The sequence below is a fragment of the Euprymna scolopes genome, chromosome 2, assembly GCF_053919585.1.
Source record: "Euprymna scolopes isolate OS-2025 chromosome 2, ASM5391958v1, whole genome shotgun sequence".
NCBI classification, from domain to species: Eukaryota; Metazoa; Mollusca; class Cephalopoda; order Sepiida; family Sepiolidae; genus Euprymna; species Euprymna scolopes.
In genome coordinates, this window is record NC_136483.1 from 106,371,457 (window position 1) to 106,381,371 (window position 9,915).

A 9,915-nucleotide genomic window follows, 5' to 3' on the forward strand; every position below is an offset into this window, starting at 1 on the left:
ATATCTATGAAAAAGAAAAAAGACAGAGAAAGAAGGGAAAAAGCCTTTACTGTCTTACGGTAAGGATTGATACCTTGAAGGGTAAAATGTATTTTCAATGAAAATGCTGCTGTGAATAATTAAACAGTCAAACCCTTTTCCATTGCTTCATCCAAAGATGTACTCAGAATCACACTGACGAAGTTTCCAGCGACAATAATGATCTTCGGTGTCATCAGCAGTGAAGATGATGTCATTCCACATAATTTTGTTGATCACACTTTATCTGACTCCAATCTTGGTGACCTCTTTGTGTGAGGTTGCAGTGGAATGAAAGATCAACAGACCCAGCTGCAATATAAAAATGAGTTAAAAACCATGATTACCAGAACCTTTTTGGTGCTTGAGACAATGATAAATTGCTGTGACTGTTTTCAGGTCAAAATCAAGGAGTGAAATTGACAGAACAATTCATGAAGCCAAACGGTTTTAAGTTTAATGAATAAATCTCACAAAAACTGTTAATGCTACTGTTAGATTGTAATTTTATAAACATCTAGTATTTGAGTTATTTTTTTTTTTTTCACAAGGCAGTCACCTTTTATTAAGGCCCGAAGGTCACTCAAGGATAAGAGTTAATGAATGTAAGGTGGTAGTGTAGTAATAGTTAACCAGCAGGACCTGTGTAAATTCCACAGAGGACTAATTCATATGTGATATATTGATGTTGGCATTCTGTAAATGTTCAGTGTAAATGAAGACGCTCTTATATTATTGTAGCTTTTTTGTTAAAACTGAAAAAATATTTATCGAAGCTAGCTCAAATGCCCGGTAAAGCCCGGTCATAAAGTACGCTTAAATATGATGTTTTAATTCTTGCAGATTTCGTATATATCATTATTATAGAGTTAATGTTCTATTGATGTTTATGTTATAAAGTTGCGATTTCAAAAATAAAAAATATATCCATATAACTTGGGTGCATTAGCTTGAATCGAAACTGAAATAAAAACTTATGAAAAAAAAAAATATGTATATATATATAAAACTTGAGTTCCTTCAGCCATAATCAAAACTGAAACAAAAATTTATGAAGAATTCTTGATAAAATTATTCATAAAAAAAATAGATGACTTAAGTGCCTTCAGCTATAGTCAAAACCAAAACCAAAACTTATGAAGAATTCCTGGTAAAATTATTTATGACAAGAAATAGAAGAACATAACAATTAAACGACTTGGATGTAAGCGTGAAACACAAAAGAACACACACGCTATTGTATTAATATATAAATAGTGTATATTGGGTAGAATTTGGATTATTTAAGAGGACGGTTCAACAAGAACTCGTTTACATTGGACTTGAAGGCTACCATATTGTAATCAGCTGGGAAGCAGGCCAGTGGAACAGTGTTCCACTAGCGGGCAGTTCTAGAAAAGAAGCTTTGTTCATGGAATCTGCATTTAGATTTAGATACAGATAGAGAGTGGGAAAATTGTTGATAGTGGTTGTAGCTAGTCGAGTATTTTTTGTGAAAGTTCATAGATTGGCGCTCAGATGAGCACTTGCCATAAAAAGAGCAGAGACAGGCTTGCAATATCTCTTCTGTGGGAAAGAGGTTACGGGGAAAGGAAAAGAGCATCATCTATTTGGTTTTGAAGCTGGTTTGGAATTCTATCAAGGCAAGATAGGGAACGCCGAGAAGCTCCTGCCCAGATGTGCCAATTTCAAAATATGCCTGTTTATCTTGTTGGTAAAATGCCATAATCATTTTCATTCAACAAACTGGTGTGGACCCACCATGTTTCAACCTGGTTCATACTGCCTACAGCTATCGTCTTACTGGTAATCTTGATTGAAGATTGAATAGAGACGATCTCGTCATCTAGAACTAAACCCCTTTCTGCCTCACTTTTTACTTTGCCTATTGACAACTAAATAAATTTTTATAGAGAATTTTATCACATTTTGAACTATTTGAATTTAATGTGAATCATCTGCACAAGTGCCCACCAATACACTGTAAGTTAAAACTGCATTTTCTATCCTAAACTGATATTGTGTATTTAAATAAATATTTTTGATCATTGGTTAAACATTATTTAAATCCCTTTTGGATTTTGATCTTTGACTCATATTTCTCTCTTGTACTTTATGTAAATAAATACCAGCATTTAAATTTATAACGTAATCATCCTGTATTATCTCTCATATTTTTGTTTGATGTTTTTCTTTGTTGGCTGGTGCCTTCAATTGGAAAACCCTTTCCCCCATTTCTGAACTTTTGAGATGAGGATTAGTTATTCATATTATTTGGAATCTTCAGGCTACTGTCCTTTTCCTCAGTGTCATTTTCACAATGTTTTTGTAGATGTAGCCTCTGACCTTCTTCAGGTGTATCTTGTCAAACTCAGGAATGTTTCTGTTGAACTCGGGAATTTGGACAGAATTTTGAATGGAATCCTTTATTTACTTCATGAGAGTAGTATGCGCTCATTCCACAAGGACCTGTAGCGCAATGGTTAGAGTACTTGGAAAAATCAATTGTAAAAGTGATATTCTGATGGTTAAAGGTTCAATTCTCAGTGTGGATGACCGAAAAATACAATTGCGAATTAATTAGGACCTCCGTCCAGTTATAGCTGATGGAACAAGTTATTACAGGAATGAACTAATCTCTGCTGATGGCCACCTCGGACCGACTAGAATTATATCTCACTCTTAAATACACTTGAGTACATATATCTGTCTGTTGTCTTTTATTCTGTTAAACTTGCCTACGTTTTGATATCTATCTATCTCCCTCTCTCCCTCTCCCTCTCTCTCTCTCTCTCTCTCTCTCTCTCTCTCTCTCTCTCTCTCTCTATCTATCTAACATTACCCAACACATTGTAGCCTCAGCAGCAAAATGGACAAGGAATAGGAAAAAACTTCAACTCGCTTTTTCCCGTTGTTACAAAGACTTTTATTTCTTCATTTTCCTGCCACATGTGACTTTTGCTATGGCATCACCCACATAATTGTCTTCTCAAATGTGATCTCGAACGTCATCCACGTCTCTAAGATGATCGTCTTCTCAAACGGTCTCTTCTTTTTATAGTCTTCTTTTTCCCTACTGTGTCATCATTTCGCTCACAGCTCACTGTCTAGACAGAGAAAGAGAGAGAGAGAGTGAGAGAGAGAGAGAGGGGAGAGAAAGAGAGGGAAATGGATTGTACTTATGTTTGTATAAAAGAAAACAAAGAAACAGAGAGAGAGAGAGAGAGAGAGAGATAGAAAGAAAAGGGAGGGGAAAGAGAGATTGTACTGGTGTTTTTATAAGAGAGAGGAAGTGAGTGAGTGAATGAGTGAGAGAGAGAAAGAGAAAGGAAGAGGAAGAGAGATTGTGCTGCATTTTTGTATTTGTATGAAAGAGAAAGAGAGAGAATAGGATGTAGCTTTGTCTATACTATATTCTGTTAAAAATCTGTGTTTCTGTCTGTTTTTATCCCTAGACAGAGAGAGAAAGAAAGAGAAGGAGGGGAGGGGAAAGAGACATTGTACTGGTGTCTTTATAAAAGAAAAAAAAACAAGAAAAATACACAGAGATTTTACTGTACTTTGGTATCTAAGAGAGAGAGAGAGAGAGAGAGAGAGAGAGAGAGAGAGAGAGAGAGATGGACGAAGAGTGGATGAACAAAGGAATGGGGGGGGTATCTTACTTCCTTAAGAATGAATGCTATTGATTATTCCATCAGAAGTTGTGAACACACGCTCAGCCATATTATTTGCAATGCAAGTTATGTTAAAAATGTCTGAGAGAGCTAACCCTTTTGTCGAAACCAGCAAATCAAAGAATTGCATGCATGCCTCCTGCGCTCTGTCCCTTACTCTCTTTTCCTCTCTCTGTGTTAAATTAAATGCTACTCTCCCTCGCCCAAAAATAAATGCCGAAGAAAATGTTGTTTTTTTTTAAATTGGGTTCAATTGTAGCATAGAAACCATTGAAATATTTCGCCTTTTCACTCAAATTTTGGATAAAATTGATTGTAATATTTCTTAATTGTATTTCTTAAAAATGTTTATGACAGATATGTTATTGATTTTTACTAATTATCCCCATATGGTGTTACCCAGAAGTCTTTTCACTTAAATTTTTGTTTTATTCATACTCCCGATCTGTTTTGATTATTTTTTCTCTTACTTTATTTATCGGTGACATAAATTATTTTAAAAGAAAAATAGTCTGGAAATTTGATAAATGTTTATTTTAACTGTAACACAACGCCGACCATCCTAGTTTGTGTTTTAGGGGTTATCGAGGCTACTGAAAACGAATCTGACATTTAAACCCGTCGCAAATTTACCGTTTGCATGGTATTAACCCTTGGGACCTGAGACTATTTTGCGCCATTTCACTACCTTTGTTAACGGTAGTGTTTCCTTATATAGCGCGCATGCGCATAGTAAAGTGACTTGTCACATCACGGAGGAATCTTTAGCGAACATTTCAAGAAAAAAAGAAAGAAAAAGAGAAATAAATACCCAGGTGATCATCCTTGCAGGCATTACCTGCTCCTTCAGAAAAATTGGTTTATTGCCAGGGATTCTCTCCTATAAACAAATTTTTAGTCTTTTGACATTTGTTCATTGTTTTCACTTCTCCAATCACCATAATACCACATTTACTCTATGAACTACCTTAATATATTTCCAAAAGTTTCAATAGTTTTTATTGACAAAAATATTTACAATTTGTGAAAAATGATGGAGAATAAGACAAGAAAAAAACAAACTACACCCCAAAAGAACGAAAAACAAAGAAATCAGATTGAGAAATTTGGTCATCATGATGTGGGGAATCATACGGACTATAGACTATCCACCTGTTGTTCTCATATTATGCAACTGGTCCCAGGGGGAAAAATAAAAGATCATCCCTGTGCAACTGAGTTTTTGATTAGTTGAGGAGTTTTGACTTTCATATGGCAGTTCTTTTTAAATAGTTCTGAAATAAAAGAATATAAACAAATTATCAAATTTGTTTTAAACACCGTGCGATTAGATAGATAAATAGATAGATTAATAGATAGATAAGTAAGTAGATAGATAGACAGAGATACTAGACTACACTAAACAGACACATTTATCAAATAGATAGGCAGTTTCTTTACCCACCTCCCATAGTAACAAAATTAGACATAAGCTTATTTTGTTGTGGTAATTCAGCTTCTCTAAAAAAGAGGGTACTCTGAATGGGTACAAAATTAGTTCAAATGAACCCTATCATCATTCCCTGAAAGTGCCGCAGGTGATTGGCCATATACAAATCCTCTTTCAAAGTGAGAAATTATGCTTGGGAGAATGCTTTTCTGTGACCATTCAGAACAGATACTACACCTTGAATTATTTAGTCACAAATAAGTAATATTTACAAATACAAATGGAAGTGTGGAAGGTGGATGGGTGGGTATGGTCTTATGGTCTTCCACTGTCTATCCTATTCTTACTGAGACTTACTCATGACCTATTTATACAAGCAATGTTTCTTTTAGTCTTTTGACATTTGTTCATTGCTTTCACTTCTTCAATCTCCATAATACCACATTTACTCTATGAACTACCTTAATATATTTCCAAAAGTTTCAATAGTTTTTATTTACAAAAATATTTACAATTTGTGTAACATGATGGCGAGTAAAACAAAAAGAAGAAACACCTCAAAATAATGAAAAACAAAGAAATTAGAGGTATATTACAAAAGACCTTTCTAACCCTGTCTAAGCAAAGAACAGCCACTGTTTTCTGATTTAGATCAAGCCGAAAATAATCAGGTCGATCTCATTATGGAAATGGGGTTTCAAGAGTCTGGGTAAAAAAAAAAAAAAATGGAGGTGGATGATATCCTTCCAAGTTAAATACAAATGCAAAGGCCAACAAAAAAAGTGATATTGATAATGAGAAGGATGAAGGATTTCTAGTACAAAAAATAACAACAAAAAGAAAAAAAAAAACCAACAAAAAAACAGCAAAAAATTAAAACACAAAAAAATACCTGGACAGAACCCATCTGAGTAGCTAAGAGACAGTTTCTACCTGAACTGCGCTAGGATTCAATCAGAATACATAGTCCCCCTTTGTTCCCTTTTGCATGCACAGACTCATATTCTTAAATTATATGGAATCTAATCTTTTTCTATCACATCTAATTTTATCCTTAAGCTGATGTCTGAATAAAATCAGACCCTAATAAGAAAAAATTCAACCCATCCAGTTCATCTTCACCACGTTTGCCTCTTTTCTTCAGCAATGTGATCTTTGGTCACCTGACTAGAGATTAACCTCCGATCAAATCAATAATGAAGCACATTATTAAACTGATATTAAACTTCATCCGTAATATAACTTCTGATGAGAGCTTCAGTTTCTCAGATTTATTAATTTATTTATTATATTATATCATTTAGTGAAAGTACAAAATAGTAAACAAGCCCCTGCCCCCCGTTTCCCCATGTTAAAAATCACTTTCTAAATAATGTTATTATTTCAGTACAGTCCGTGAACTGCAGAAGATTATTCATTTAGAAAGCCATTCTTAATATGGAGAGAGGAGGGGGGACTTTGTTAACTATTCCATAGTTTCTCCTACCAATTTAATAAATAGATTATTAAATAAAAATTAATATAAAACTTGACAAGTCAAAAGAGAAGCCGAACCAAAACAGGAAGCCTTTAGTATCAGGAACTAAATCTGACTGAATAGTGTTTGACTGTTAACTTTGAATTGGAACTTTTCTGGTTTCTTTTTTGATCTTATGCAGTAATTTCGTGAGAAACACTTCCAACTGTCAAAAAAAAGGAAACCATGTCTATAGCAGTGCCAGTCACATAAATTGGAACTTTTCATGGCAACATCTACATGGACCATTTTCACCATTGCAGATGGGGAACATTGCACGAGTAAGAAGACACCTCTACTGCTAGAGCTAGCAATTCCAGGAAAAATTGTAGTGACCTGAATTCCTTTCCATGAGCTACCATGTGAGACGGCTTTGGCTGTGTTAGTTACACAAAATAGCTAGGAACACCTCCACCATTTTCTCAGAACTGTTTACTTTGGACCGCAATCTGATGGTTTCACTAATGCCAGTCCATTGTTTAATCACAGCTGAAACTTAGTCTGAAATAATCTAAAAAAATGTTCAAGAGTGAGAGAGTATTAAGTAAGGCTTTATATATAACTTGCCTGGGTGCCCGGCGTTGCCTGGCATTGCCCGGCATTGACCGGCGTTGCCCGGGTGTTTGAAGGTATGTGTTAAGAGAAGAAACAAATGGTAGTAGGCAGGCAGGCTCAAACCCGTATCGCTAAGGAGAAAAAGAATGGGGGAAAACAAAAAACGTAACGTCTTTGCTGTTGCATCCATCGCCAAACCAGAAGTGGCGAAGGTTTAAATTAAGGCTAGTCGATCGAAAAGACTTTCAGAAATATCGCCGAAAAAAGTGACCCCAGTTGAAGGTGAAAGAATTAATGTTTTTGGCCAATTTTTCAATATTTGTCGTCCGAAGGGTCGAGCTTCAACAGATACCGATCTCATGAAAATCTGTCACCTCTATCGAAAGTTTTAGGCAGAAATATAAACATACATACATACATACATACATACATACATACATACATGCATCTAAACAGACAGGTGAAATTTATATAATAGATTAGAAGAGAAATTTAATGACTGGGAATGAGATCTTGTCAATTATTGTGTAACAAAGGCTACCAGAGAATACTGAAGATGAGCCAGAAAATAGAGGATTTCCCAAAAGCCTGATTTTTAATCAGATAGCCACAAAGTAACCAAATAGCCAACTTGCTTTTAGATCAAGCTTGATTCTGGCAGTTAGATGAGGATTATTTACCTTGTTCCGACTGCAGCAAATTTAGGCATGAAGTCAATTTTAATGTAGTGGAAAAATCCAACTCCCCAAAGGGGGTTCTGAAAAGTTATACAAATATCCCTCACTGAACCTGTTGGCATCTCTTGGTAAGAGTGCCGCAGGCAATTGGTGATAAACCGATTCATTCTATCTGCTGAAGGAGGTTATAATACTTTGGAAGGTAGCCGCCTAGAACTTTACTAAACCATACCTTATTTTGCCGCAAGAGTTGCTCCCGCCACCCCCATGCAAGCCAGACTCTTGTACTAGATTCTTTCAGAGCTTACCTCTAATACAAAAAATAATTTTTTTCTTTTTTACAAAAGACCACTACTTATCAAGGCTAAAGATACCTCGAGGATAAGGGTTCATGAGATGGAATGATTGCTAGCTGAAAGGTGATGAAGGATTGCTAGCTGAAAGGTGATAGAGGATTAAGGATGATTCAAAGAATGAATTAAGTTTAGTTACTTATTAGGATGGTATATGACAGAAATGTATTGACGTTCGGTTTGAAGATGACTATGTTGTCGTCTTCAGAGAAGCAGTGAAGTCCTTGCAAAGAAGCTCTGTTGATAGAAAGACAGAGCGAAAGACGAAAAAGTTATTTTTTGGTAGTAGCAAAGCGAATTCTTGGTGTAAATGTTTTGCAAGGTTGAATCAGAGATTAGAGCTCAGTCGAGCACCTTCTATAAAAGTAACAAGCAGAGAAAGGCTAGCCAAGTAGTTATTGTATATTTAAAACATTTATTTGCACTTTATTTTCTTTGCAGTGCTTTTTTAAAGCTATAATTATAATTTTTATAAATATCAATTAATGAGTTTCAAATATATAATCATAAATATGATTTTCTTTCTCACTCAAAATTGGTGTTTCTTAGAAATTAGATTTAAAAAGTCATAACATAATTTCTTCAGTAATGTTTGGATGCCAACGTAAAATTTTCTAAATGAAGCCTCTAAAATTATCCTTGTACTACTGTCTCTGTCTGTCCAACGGTTTCTCTCTCTCTCTCTCTCTTTCTCTCACACACACACACACACACACACACACACACACACACACACACACACACACACACACACACACACAGAGCAAGAATTGTTTGAATTTTTAGTATATTATATTCCCTCATTTTCACATGGTTGAAGGTTTTTTTCCCATAGTTCTGATATCCCTTCTCTCTACTTATGTAATCAGCCCCTCCCCCAATCATTCCGTTTTTTTTTTCTCTGCATCTCCCTCGCCCTCTCTCTCTCTCTCTCTCTCTCTCTCTCTCTTTCTCTCTCTCTCTCTCTCTCTCATTCATTCATTCTTCTGGACATGTACTTTAAAAGAAAATAATAAATAAATAAAACAAGTTAACTTGACATTTTTTAAGCCTTTTTGTTCCCATATACAGAGTCCCTCCCCCCTCTCTCTAAAGGAAGAAGGCGAATTTCAGAGACTGGATTTTCCATAATATTAAAACAGCATACTACTGGTGTCTAACTTTGCTTTCGTGGGTAGGCATGACTGAAGCGTTTCAAAACTAAAGGACGTCACATATTTCGATTCTTGAAAATCCTTCGTGAATGGACCTTCTGGAATATTTTCTCCATTTCACTGTTGAATTCTATTTCAGTCACTTAAATTATTTAGAGTGAAATGGTTTTTGGCTTGTTTGGCAATGCTTCTGAAAATAATCTAGTTTTTTTTGTTTTTTTTAAATAAATCATGGTTTGCATTCAATTTTTTGTGTACATGCACAAAAATTTAATGCATGCGTATGCAAACAAACATGGCCACTAGTCAAAACGGTAGTGATTTACATTGGATAATAAAAGGCCATAATATCAGGAAAACTATTTGTCTGTCCCAGTTTTAAATGTGATATTCGTTTTCAGCAGATCCAAAAACCTTTGAAAGTCGTCATTTTAAAGATGATTTATTCCATATATTTCTCATATATTATATCTCCCCTTTTTTGGATATAGGGTACGGTTATGAATATCTCCAGTATCAAATAATCCTTATACACTGTG